General features: G+C 44.1%; 1 protein-coding gene and 1 non-coding gene across 4 annotated transcripts in view; both read left to right on the top strand.

Annotated features, from left to right (window-relative positions):
* LOC126458199 (NAD kinase-like) overlaps positions 1 to 12,748 on the top strand; it is a 517,930-nt gene that overhangs the window by 243,078 nt on the left and 262,104 nt on the right. The gene's annotated exons all lie outside the window — the stretch shown is intronic.
* On the top strand, positions 10,346 to 10,420 carry Trnat-ugu (transfer RNA threonine (anticodon UGU)). The gene has a single exon. It is a non-coding gene; the product is annotated as a tRNA-Thr (tRNA).

Genomic DNA, 12,748 nt, shown 5'->3' with positions numbered 1-12,748 from the left:
CGAGTGAATGTTGATACACAGATTGGACGTCGGCGGCCGGTGGCGCGCGGTGTGCAACTGGAGGCGACGTCAGCTGGAATGCTGGAAGGTGCCGCTGATCGCCGCGGCGCGCTGAAAATGAAAGCTCTTTCTCCGCGCTAAGTGACTCAGGCGTGTGCTGAATCACGCTTTCGTCCGAGCGCGGCTCAGCGCTGCCGGCTCGACGTTCCTCAATTTCAAAACAGCCGCAGCGAGGCGCCACGGATCTGCTCGCCACCCACAGCCGTGGTAGTTTTCTGGCATCTGGTCGCTCAGGTACGAATTGTCAGCCCCACAGGTCACCGAAGCAACGATTCGCGGCGCTTCAAAGATGGGGTAGGGGGTGACTGACCAAGTTCAGATACTCCGTTCCAGTAAGCATTGTTTTTGCAGTTTCCGATGTGTTCCGGTTCAAAAGGCTAACGGCCGAAATTACCCGATTTTATAAATAAACAAGAGTGCCAATCAAAGGCGACGATGATGTATTTCAGAAAGTTTTATATGACCATAAATCCCAGTTTGGGAAAAGAAAATTAATCACTTCTTGCTGTTAGTTTTCTTTAACATCAAATTTTTATGTTGCTCACAAATTGCAACTCTTCTAAAGCTTTCACGCTAATTAAGGCGACAGTAGCGTGGTCTTTTCCGAATGTACTTCTGACTACAAAGCGATTCTGGTACGTGGAGTCCAAGGTCTTTATTAATCATGCCGTTTGTGTTCTTGTGCTGATACTCCCATAGGCACTTCCTGCAGTGTCTAGAAATCCTGCGTACTCGGTTCGCTAGACAAACAATCAAACAAGTAGTAATAATTAGTTTTATTACAACAAGAAAATTACATAATTAACTTTACTTTGGCAATTGCACAGATGGGTCGCAAGCAAAGAGCGACATACAAAATAATCAGTCCTCTCCAGTATAGACAGTCCCAATTCTGTGCTACGTAGAGAGTACGAGCGAAGCTATCTTGAAGCTGCTATTGAACTGGGCCGTCACCAGTCGGTCGCGGCGCTTATGTCCTCTTCACACAGGGGCCGCTGCTGTCTCGTTGTCCTGGAGGGAGATCCGGTCAGCGCGCGATCGACTGTTTTCCTCTCCAGCCTTCTCTTCCCTGTCGTTCCCGACTGGCGTACCGCGCTTGACTTAACGCCGTAACACTTTCACCCCTAAAGCCGTCGGCACACGGACCGTGCATCCGAACGTTGAGCGTGCCGAGTTTCTTACGTCATAGCGTGGAATAGCACGTTCGGGAGTCTTTCCGAACGTTCAGAGCAATATCTAGCATTTCAGATATTCCGAGTGTACGCCTGAGCGTTGACCAATGAGATGGCACAACGTCACCTACGTCACATGCATGCCATCTCCCTTCAGCACAAAGTTGTGAGGCGCCATATTGGCATTCATTTCAAGCCTATAACGTATATATGCCGTTTCTGAGTACCAGAAAATTGAGAATCACTGGAAAACCCGTTGTTAACTGTGTGATCCGTTGCAATAAAATAATGAGAAACATCATATTCTTGGCAAAAGAATTATTGTAATTTGCGTATTATGAGAGTATGCTATTTGAAGGCAGCAATACACTGAGGATGCACCCAAAACGCATTGTTCTTTTTACAGTTTGTTATAATTAAATTTCAGTCAGTAACGTAACTATGATTACAGATTTCAGCGAGTGCTAAGATTGGTAAGATCCTAGAAAAGGCACTTAATTATATGATGTTGGATTGGCGTGGTAAGTAGTGTCAATGGTTGGTGAAATTTTTATGTTTGGGCGGTGGTACGAGACTCGCCAGTACATAATTTTTTTCCTAACATTTGCGTTTTTATGAGGCTCTGTTACTTTATTATTTATTTAATATTAGTATATACTATAATTTTTGATGTTATGCAAATATAAGTCACCTTTCTTTGGGTGTTCGATTAGCTTGATCTACTGTATACCTTGCGTTACTTGTGCAAAGCTATTTTGCTCCTTTTTCTTTTACGGTTCGTAGTTCACGTGTTGCAAAGATTCTGCTAATGGGCAGGAACAATGATAAAGTAAGACTGACCTTGGGGTTTTACTAAAATGTGGGAATGATGAAATAATGTTTATCTTATGTGAAGAAGTATTGCAAATTTATATCGTACTGTTTGCAATGGAACTTTTATAAGCCTGTGTCCTTATTGATTGGACATGGTACTTTCCTTTTCGTGTACAATGGAGGACATGTGCATTTTAATAGAGCTAACGTGGGAATTTTACGCGCGCCAGTTTAGTAAACAGTGTGAGTTACGAACTAGAAACTTCCCGCAACAGCCGCCGGAGTGCGTTGCGATCGCGTGTACCACGTTGGGGCCCACGTACCTATGCACAATTCGCATCGTTTGTGAGCGTTCAGCAGCACGTTGAACTTAGCACGCTCAACGTTGACGTTCGACAGCACGGTCCGTGTGCCGACGGCTTTACTCATATTTCTTTATATCTAAACGATAAGTGATATACCGATATCCATAGATTTTGATTTTAAATTTTTGTAATGTAACGAAATATTTTCATAATAATTTTCGCTGCCTATTCACACACACTAAGGAGTTGAATTTCCAAAACCAGAAAAGCCAAATAAAATTTTTCATGTATTTCGCTTTTCCCGGCTGGGTCGGGGATTTTCTCTGCTCGGGGACTGGGTGTTTGTGTTGTGCTCATCATTTCATCATCGTCATCATTCGTGACAGTTGCTAGATTGAATCGAGTTAAAAACTGGACTTGTAAAAATTGGGACTTTGTAGGGGTGCTGATGACCGCGCAGTTGAGTGCCCCAAACTAATCATCATCATCATAATAGATTTCGCTTTGAAAATGTTTTCATAACGAAATACTTTCATAAAACTTTACATCGCCTACTTTACTCCCTCACGGGGCTAAATTTCCAAAAACACTGAAACACATTTTTTTATTTGCAACCCAGAAGTCAACTAAAAATTTACTGTACTTTAGTAGTTCTTTAATGACGATTTTACGAGGTGCGTCCACAAAGTAAGAACAGATACAGAAAAAATATTTATTGTACAAAATTCTACAACTATTAAACTACTTTTCTAAATAGCTTCCGAAATTTTGTAGGCACTTGTCATAGTGTGGCACAAGTTTTTGTATGCCTTCTTCATAGAAGGTTGCCGCCTGTGTATTCAACCAGTAGCCCTCAGAGCTTGTTCTGTAATGCGCAGCGCAATTTGGTAATGGTCTCGCAGTAACCATGTGCATTGGTTGTTTGGCCTCGTGGTAAGAAATCAATCAGCAAAATGCCTTTTCTGTCCCAAAAAACGGTGCACATGACTTTTCGAGGTGTGAAGATTTGCTTAGGCTTAACCTTAGTTGGGGATGAAGTGTGCCTCCATTTCATTGATTGCCGATTTGTTTCAGGGGTGTCGTACGATACCCGAGTTTGATCCCCCGTGACTATCTGAGAAAGAAAACCATCGCCTTATTCATTCTCGCGTGTCAAAACTGAAGTGCACTGCCCAGCCGTTGTTTTTTGTGTTGTTCAGTAAGGATTTTGGGTACCCAACGTGAGTAAAGTTTTCGAAATTTCAGTTTTTCGGGAACAATTTCATGAATTAGTGATCGTGATACTTGCGGAACTTACGGTTGTGCTTAATCTTCTCTTCAATTGTGTGAACCAGTTCATCAGTAACCACAGACGGGCGTCCACTTCGTTCTTCATCGTGCACCTGATCACGTCCTTCATTGAACAGTCTGACCCCTCTTCTAACCATTGAATCACTCATAGCCTTTTGTCCGTAAACCTCGCAGATTTTCCGATGAATTTCCTTTATATTAAATTTATTTAGAAAACGAATCGCAGATCTGATTTCACACGCGGCGGCATTTTCAATTACGACTGACATTATGAAGAAGCACTACAAAGCACACGTCGGCAGCAGCGATCTGAAAATGGCGTACATGTCTTCTCCTTGAGTCAGAGTAACTGCAGCGCTTGCTCCGAACTGCAATAGTAGCGCTGCCGCGAATTAGAAATAGAAACGGAACTTACTTTGTGGACGACCCTCGTATTTTCAAAATAAGCATTCACCGATTATTTCATCTCTACAGAGGTTAAATTTTTAGACATGCAGAAACACATTTCTTTATTACTGACTGATATCCAAATGCCGGTTTTCGTAGGTTTACCTTAACAGCGACATATTTTCAAAAATATGTTTCACCCTCTATTTCACCCCCTCAGCGATGCAATTTCCAAAAACCTCGTCTTCATCGACGCCTACAGCATAAGATCAACATCCTCTCCAAATTTCAAGTTTCTATCCCTTGCGGCTTCGACTGGGCGATGACGAGTCAGTGAATGAGTGAGCCAGTCGGGACATTGTCTTTTATATAACAGGAATTACTCTTGCAATATCTTGTCACTGGTAGAACAGCCACCAGACTGCACTAGCGTTATTCTTATTTAGTGTTGTTACCAGGTCTCGTAGGATATATAAGGAACATGAACAGCGTTAGACGTTGAGCGATCACTGTAAAGGATACGAAGATACCACATACTCGTGTGAGACAGCGTTATCAGCTCCTGACCAAGTTTGAAAGGGGTCTCATTGTTTATTTCTATTTGGTCAGCTAGTTAAATCGTACGATATGCACGTTTGTTGGATGTTCGGATGTGATAGTGGCCCAGTGTTGAACTGTATGGGCACTTCATGACAGACATGCAGCTCCAGTGGAAAACTTCTGGCCACCACAATGCAGGATCGCCGTATTGTGTACCAAGCACATCGTAACACCTTCACAGCTGCACCTGCCATCCGGGAACAAGTAGTCGTAGACTGGCAGCTGCCAGACTAAGGGATTATCGTCCCATGTATAGGTTCTCGTTAACACCACAACACAAACAGCTGTGTTTGGAGTGGTTGATGACTAGGAAGCATTGACTGGCAATGAGTGGCATCGCATTGCGTTCAGCGGTGAAATGAGGTTCTGCATTATTCCAGATGACCTTCACCAGCGAGCAAGGCGGAGACTGGGGAACAGATCACATTCTTACAATGTTTTGAAGAGTTGCATTGGTGTTACTTCTGCTCTCATGGTGTCGGGAGCGATCGGGTATGACTTTAGGGCACGGCTGGTAGTGATACAGGAAATCTCAAGGCGCAACGCTACGTCACAGACATCCTGCGTCCTCATGTATTACCTCTTATGCGGCAGTACCTTAGTGCCACTTTCCAACAGCACAGTGCTCGTCCACACGTGGCTGTGAACTGCCCTGCCAGCAAGATCAGCTGATCTGTCCCCGATAGAACACATGTGGCGGCCAGCTCGGACTCTGTTCCATCCCAGTGCTAGTATCCAAGATGTCGAGGACCTGTTATGGGGCAGCTCGCCTCTGGAGAGCGTACAGTGGCTGTATGGCACCGTTCCCAACCGAATATGCGTATGATGCGGGCCAGAGGAGGTGGGAAAACGTTGTACGTGTAAGAGGTCCCGTAGTAAGAAGTCCTTTTTAAATTTGACTTTATTTTGCGCTCACTGAAATAACGTAATATACACTCTGAACACGTCAAGTTTCATTTAGTATTGTCCTCCCGTTTTGGCTGCTACAAAAATTAGAGTATTTTACACTGTGGTGTTGGCATATCAATTTTGATGTCGGGATATCGCTGTATTTATTGAAATATCGCCATGTACTAATTGTGTAACGCTGAAAGTGTAACGTGATGTCAGTGTCCTATGGCATGCTAATATTTGCTGCCGTTTTGCAAGTAGAACAATTTTGCTGCTCGAGCTCCATGTTGGCGCTTTCACCACGGTGTACAGACATCGAATGGTTGCAGAGAGAAAAGTGAGAGGGGAACTTGTTGTCAGAGAGGTGTGTGGTCAGTGGGTGCTTCGTCGCCCGATGCCTAACAGGGCTCGTAGCGGCCCTGATCCTCGCACTGATGGTCACAAGGAACCGAACAAGGGATCTTTATGTGATTGGTCATCACCTACATGTGACCGAATAATCTTCTCCGTGGTAATCAGTATCAGTCCAGAAAACATGGGTCATGGGGAACTCATCTCGCGCTTTTGACAAAAGCATTGAGTTTCATGGGTGGAAGAAGGCAGGTTGATTCGGCGTTTTTAGACTGCGCATTCTGAAGAAAGGGTAATCTAACCTAACGTAACAATCACAATTATGCTTTGGCCGAAAGCTCAGTATGTAACAGTCCTGCCTGTTTTCAACTCAACGTGTCATGTTCATGGTGACTAGCGATCTACCTTTCTGATAATTGCTGATCTTCCGATCTGGAGTTTCCATTGTTTGATCTAACCTAACGCTGCTGTCCTGCTCTCTCCAGCAGTTGACAATCGTCAAAGGTTCCTGCCTCATGCACAGGCATTGCCCATCAATATGGGTATATCTGCGTTTTATCCGTTTATAACTAATTTTATGTTATTTTAATGTATCCCTCTAATTTATATCCTGAATTATATTTCAGCTGTAGGTCTGAAGATGATCAATGATTGAAATTGGTCTCCTTTCGGTACATGTACCTTGCGATCTAGATTTGTGGGATGGCGGGCAAAGTTTTGTTATTGTTAAACATTGTTAGTATTTTGTACTAAGCCGTCTTTCTCACGCGAGCCTGGCAACTAATTTTGTGGTCAGCCAGAAGGCGAAGGGAAACATACTGACCTTAGTTTCCAGTCTGCACGGCCACATTCTGGTCCAGCTCACTGAAAGAAAAGTTTCTATTCTCCTTCTACGTAGCCGGATCAGGACTATGATTTTAAATGATAGTATAAAGTTCTATTTAATACTTATATTGAGTAAAGTTTCTCACGTACAACACTGGGAAGTTCACAATTTCCAATTGAAAGTAAATCTTTCTATTTTAACAGCAGTCCGACCCTGGTAGCTGAGTGGTCAGCGCGACGGAATGTCATACGTAATGGCCCGGGTTCGATTCGCGGCGGGGTCGGAGATTTTCTCCGCTCAGGGACTAGGTGTTGTGTTGTCCTTATCATCATCATTTCACCCCCATCGACACGCAGGTCGCCGAAGTGGCGTCAACTTGGAAAGACTTGCACCAGGCGAACGGACTACCTGACGGGAGGTCTTAGCCACACGGCATTTCCATTTCTAACGGCACAACTAGCAGTTCAGAGGCGACCTCTACGGTACGTTCCTTCCAGATTGTCTTCTGCCCTGACTGATACTCAATTGAACGTTCAAAATAAATGTTCAAAATCAATTCTCGCCACAAAAAGTGGGAACAATAATCGTCACTTGGCACGCGGGTTTGTAGTTCTCACGGACGGCACATTAACAATTACTTTGGCGAATTCTAAGCGAACCAGGACGGTATACATTCCTCGCGAGTTCACTATCCGATTTTACCGCAAATACGCGCTTTTTCACAGTCCGTCTCTGACGTCATCCGAGGCAGAGCGCGATCCGACGTTTAACAGACGTGGGTCTTACAGTGGCTGAGTGCGAAGTGAACCTTCCTAGTGCCTCTCGGGAGGCACCGAAGCGGACGGCCGAGGGAATGTTCGTTGTCTACGGCTTTCTGCATACTGCAGCAGCCTCCGATCGACCGCTATCTCGGGCACATAATCTTTGGTAACATAGTTACAAATTAATACAGAAACTTCTTAATTTTTACATGTATTCAGGTAAGTTGTTTGAAAGCACAGAAAAAGTTTTAGCTCGCTTAGATGAAAACGTTGCCTTCTAGAATTTTTATACTGGAACCATACCTTTACTAGAACTTATATCGACTACTACAACTCTACAGTTTAGTATAGCTCTATTAATTGGTAGGTTTTATCATCTCTTTTAACCAAAATTCTCAACTCTTAAAATTACAGGTACTTAATCTGCTACAAATGGGTATATTTTAGTTACAAAACTGGTTTTTACTTAATTACTCAAACTATAAGAGGTCTCTCAGTTAATATTTTTGGGGTGAACTGAAGCATAAACCAAATTTTTAACTTTCTAAGTCCAAGCCCTTTTCATTTTTCCTAAAAACGTGGATTCTGGTGTTAATTATCGTTCTTCGGTTTTGAAACTTGCACCACGTATTTATAAGTTCTATAGGCACCTTTTGACCAAATTCTGGCCTTCTAGGTCTATTATTTAGAGCCACTTATTTTTCTCTTAAAACGGCATTTTTACGTAAACTATTAAGTCTAGGTACATAAAACTTGATATTTGGAATATTGTTATGCTAAACTATATTTTAACAAAGTTTTAAACGTAAATTTTGATTTTTAATTTCGTACTTAATTGTGGTGCAATACTTGCGCGCTATGCGCAGACGCGTGTAAGGTTAAGTGGCATTAGCAGTGAATTGGGTGAAGTCGCGGCACACTCGCTCGCCTCTGTATCTCACACACGATACAGCGCTTGCTTTGTTTCAGATATAATTATTTTCAAAGATTAGATTTTGATTGTTGATATCTCCAGTAATGTTTTCCAAAGTAACCGAGCGTAAAGCCGTCGGCACACGGACCGTGCATCCGAACGTTGAGCGTTGAGCGTGCAGAGTTTCTGACGTCATAGCGTGGAATAGCACGCTCGGGAGTCTTACCGTACGTGCAGAGCAATATCTGGCGTGTCAGATATTCTGAGCGTGCGTCTGAGCGTTGACCAATGAGATGGCACAACGCCACCTACGTCACACGCACGCCGTCTCCCTTCAGTACAGAGTTGAGAGGCGCCATATTGGCATTCATTTCAAGCCTATACGTATATATGCCGTTTCTGAGCACCAGAAAATTGAGAATCACTGGAAAATCCGTTGTTACCTGTGTGATTCGTTCCAATAAAATAACGAGAAACATCATATTCGTGGCAAAAGAATTATTGTAACTTGCGTGTTATGAGAGTAGGCTATTTGTAGGCCAGCGACACACTGAAGATCCACCCAAAACGCATTGTTCTTGGTACAATGTGTTATAATTACATTTCAGCTAGTAAAATATCTACGATTAAAATTTCTAGCAAGAGGCAAGATACTATAATTAGATACAGAAGATGTGATGTTGGTTTAGCGTAATGAATAGCGTCACTGTATAATAATGAGGTTTTCTTGTTGGGGCAGTGGTTTGCGTCCTGACACAACAATTTTTTTTTTCCTAACATTCGCGTTTTTCTTAGGTTCTGATACTTTATTATTCGTTTAATATAAGTATGTTTGATTTTATGTAAACACAAGTTCACCTTTTTTTGAGGGGTGACTTTGTGCGATTGGCTTAATCTAAAGGACAGCTTACGCTACTTGTATAAAGATTTTTGTTCCTTTTTCTTTTGCGCTTCCTAACTCACATGTTGCAAAGATTCTGCTACTGGGTAGGAACAGTGATCAAGTAAAACTGACCTTGCGGTTTTACTAAAATGTGGGAATGATGAAATAATGTTCATCTTATGCGCAGAAGTATTCCATTTTTGTAACGCAGTGTTTTTAATGGAACTTTTATAAGCCTGTGTCCTTATTGATTGGACATGCTACTTTCCTTTTCGTGGACGATGGAGGAATGTGCGTTTTAATAGAGCTAGAGCTAGCGTGGGAATTGTATGCGCGCCCGTTAGGTAAACAGTGTCATTAACGAACTAGAAACATCCCTCAAACTGCCGCTGGAGTGTGTTGCGATCGCGTATACCACGTTGGGGCCCACGTACCGTGTGCACAAGTCGCATCGTTCGTGAGCGTTCAGCAGCACGTTGAACTTGGCACGCTCGACGTTAACGTTCGGCAGCACGCTCCGTGTGCCGACGGCTTAACGTAAAGCCGCGACCGCGTCCACCGCGCCGCGCTAAAGCAAGGAAAAAAGTTCGGCGCAGCGCGGCGCGACCGATGTGGACGTCAAACCTCGCCGCTCTGCGCAATGACCAACGTTCCGCGCTGTTTCGGTACTGTATGTCAAGAGCACTTCTTCGTTCGCGCGCGGCTCGGTTTGGACGGCATTTCTCGTTTTCCATTGTTACTGAAGCGCGCGCTTGCACACAGGAACACTGCTTGGCGTCTTTCGGAATGTAAGTTATTCATCATTTATTCCAGGGAAAAGCTGCACGGTCATCAACAGTAACTGTTCTTTCGAGCAGACGTTACTGTCTTCGTATATATAGTTAAAGGCTACCCAGCCATTGACCTTCGTCTGTGCGAATGCGCACAGGTTGCCCAAACTCTTACGGGAATTGCCAAAGCGTGCGCGAGTAATGAGTGGGTGGGCAAATTTCTATAAGGTATAATACATATGTAGAATTGTGGACAGTTGGGAAAGTGAGTCCCACGGGAAGCGTGCAAGGGATAAGTCCCTGCAGTCGCGCTATTTGTCTGTGTCCGCGGTGGCTCAGATGGATAGAGCGTCTGCCATGTAAGCAGGAGATCCCGGGTTCGAGTCCCGGTCGGGGCACACATTTTCAGCTGTCCACATCGAGTTATATCAACAACACCTGTCGGCAGCTGAGGTTGTAAGTTAGTCATCATTTAAGGTCCGTTTTGTTGTAGATACTAGTAGTTCGCGCGCATACCGCAACGAGCGCGTGCGTCGTGTATCGGCATGCCTCGGGAACAACTGTGCTCAGTTTCAGCTCTGTAGCTAACCTGTACGGTTCTGTTCTGTACTTTCAAAATGTTTAAGACTATCAACTCGCCCGCCGCGTGTGAGGTTCGCTCATTACTACGGTTTTTGTCAGCAAGGAACCTGTCTGCTGCAGAAATTCATCGACAGATTTGCGAAGTGTACGGTGACACTGTTATGAGTGAAAACAAAGTGCGTAAGGGGGATAAGAGAATTCAAAGATAGCCGTGACAACGTGCATGATGAGGATCGCTCCGGTCGCCCTTCTTTGATTACAGACGATTTGGTGGCTTCAGTTGAAGCAAGGATTCGTGAGAACAGGCGCTCCACAATAGCAGCTCCCTCAAACGAATTTCCTGACGTGTCGAAATCGGTGCTTTACAACATTGTTTCTGAACACCTAAAGTTTAGGAAACTGTGCCCCCGTTGGGTCCCGAAACTCTTAACAGAGGATCACAAAAACAAAAGAGTTGAGTGCGTGATGAAGTTCTTGACTCGTTATCACGAAGAAGGTGACGGCTTCTTGAGTCAGATCGTAACTGGAGACGAAACATGGGTTTCGCATATCACGCCCGAATCGAAGCAACAGAGCATGGAATGGAGACACACACACTCGCCTGTAAAGGTGAAGGCCAAACATACTCCGTCCCAGCGCAAAATCATGGCGTCGGTGATTTGGGATAGGCATGGTGTTTTGTTGGTCGACTTCATGCAATGAGGAACCACAATCAATGCAGAAGCATACTGCCAAACCCTGAGAAAGCTACACAGAGCGATTCAAAATAAAAAATTCGGCATGCTGACAAAGGGATTTGTCCTTCTCCATGACAATGCAAGACCTCACACTGCAGGTCAGACCCGCGATTTATTGGACAGTTTTGGCTGGGAAGTTTTAGACCACCCATCCTATTTGCGCCGAGCGATTACCATCTGTTCCTCCATCTCAAACAACACCTCAGTGCCGGTCGCGGTGGTCTAGCGGTTCTAGGCGCTCAGTCCGGAGCCGCGCGACTGCTACGGTCGCAGGTTCGAATCCTGCCTCGGGCATGGATGTGTGTGATGTTCTTAGGTTAGTTAGGTTTAAGTAGTTCTAAGTTCTAGGGGACTGATGACCTCAGATGTTAAGTCCCATAGTGCTCAGAGCCAACACCTCAGTGGCAACAGTTACAATAATGAGGATGACGTGAAAACGGCAGTGAACTCTTGGTCATCGGAGCAGGCGGCAAGTTTTTATGAAGAGATTATTTTAAAATTGGTTGAGAGGTGTGATACGTGTTTGAACAAACTTGGAAACTATGTCGAAAAATAGTGAAGTATGTACTTTCTGAAAATAAATTTACTTTTTTGAAATAATCTTTCGTTGTGTACTTATGTTCAAACGGACCTTACTTAAAAAAAACGCGCCTCGTATTTGGATTATCACTGTGTATAGATATCAATCGTAACGGTGACAATAGGCTCAGTTGTGTAGGTAAAGCATTCGTTGATAGGACGCTTCGAAAGTGAAGTTTATCCATTAAACCGATTGTAGTCCAACCACTCGCACAGTGCACTGCCAGGTCAGGCTCAAAGGGCGTGTAGAAAGGAAGCTGGTCACAGGCTTGTTCGACTGGCAAGGGAGTGTAAAACGTACGCTGAAAAATCCTACATATCGGCAGAATGTAGGTATAGAACTTCAGAACACTCTTCCAATACAGGTCGGAGAATCTGCTTAGGTAACTATATAAATAGTCTTTCAAGGCACAAATTACGAAAATTCTTCAGTCTCTACGTATCTAATTCCAGAGAACGCGCGCAGACGAAATTAGGCTGACAGTTCCCACAAAGGCTTACAAGTGTTGAATGAAACTGATGCAAACTTTAAAGTACACTCTGCAACACACGTCACCGTGATTAGCAGGGTGTAGAAGCGTAAGTAGGCACCCAATAATTTGTGATGACCACGCAGCTGTTTCCCCCTCTGACTGGCTACTCCAGCCACAGAAACGTCCGTCATCGTGCAGCGCCCTGGCAAACAGAGCGTGATTTCTCGAAAGTGCTTCAGAGTGACAGCCATCCTATTATCGGGCTGTTCCCTTAGATACAAGTCGTAGGTCCAGCAGAAACAGTTTGGCATACATATGAGCACTTTCTGCCCTGGTGCCTCTACTTGTAGTCTAT

Source organism: Schistocerca serialis, chromosome 2 (genome assembly GCF_023864345.2).
Source record: "Schistocerca serialis cubense isolate TAMUIC-IGC-003099 chromosome 2, iqSchSeri2.2, whole genome shotgun sequence".
NCBI lineage: Eukaryota > Metazoa > Arthropoda > Insecta > Orthoptera > Acrididae > Schistocerca > Schistocerca serialis.
This window is presented reverse-complemented; position numbering and strand designations above follow the sequence as displayed.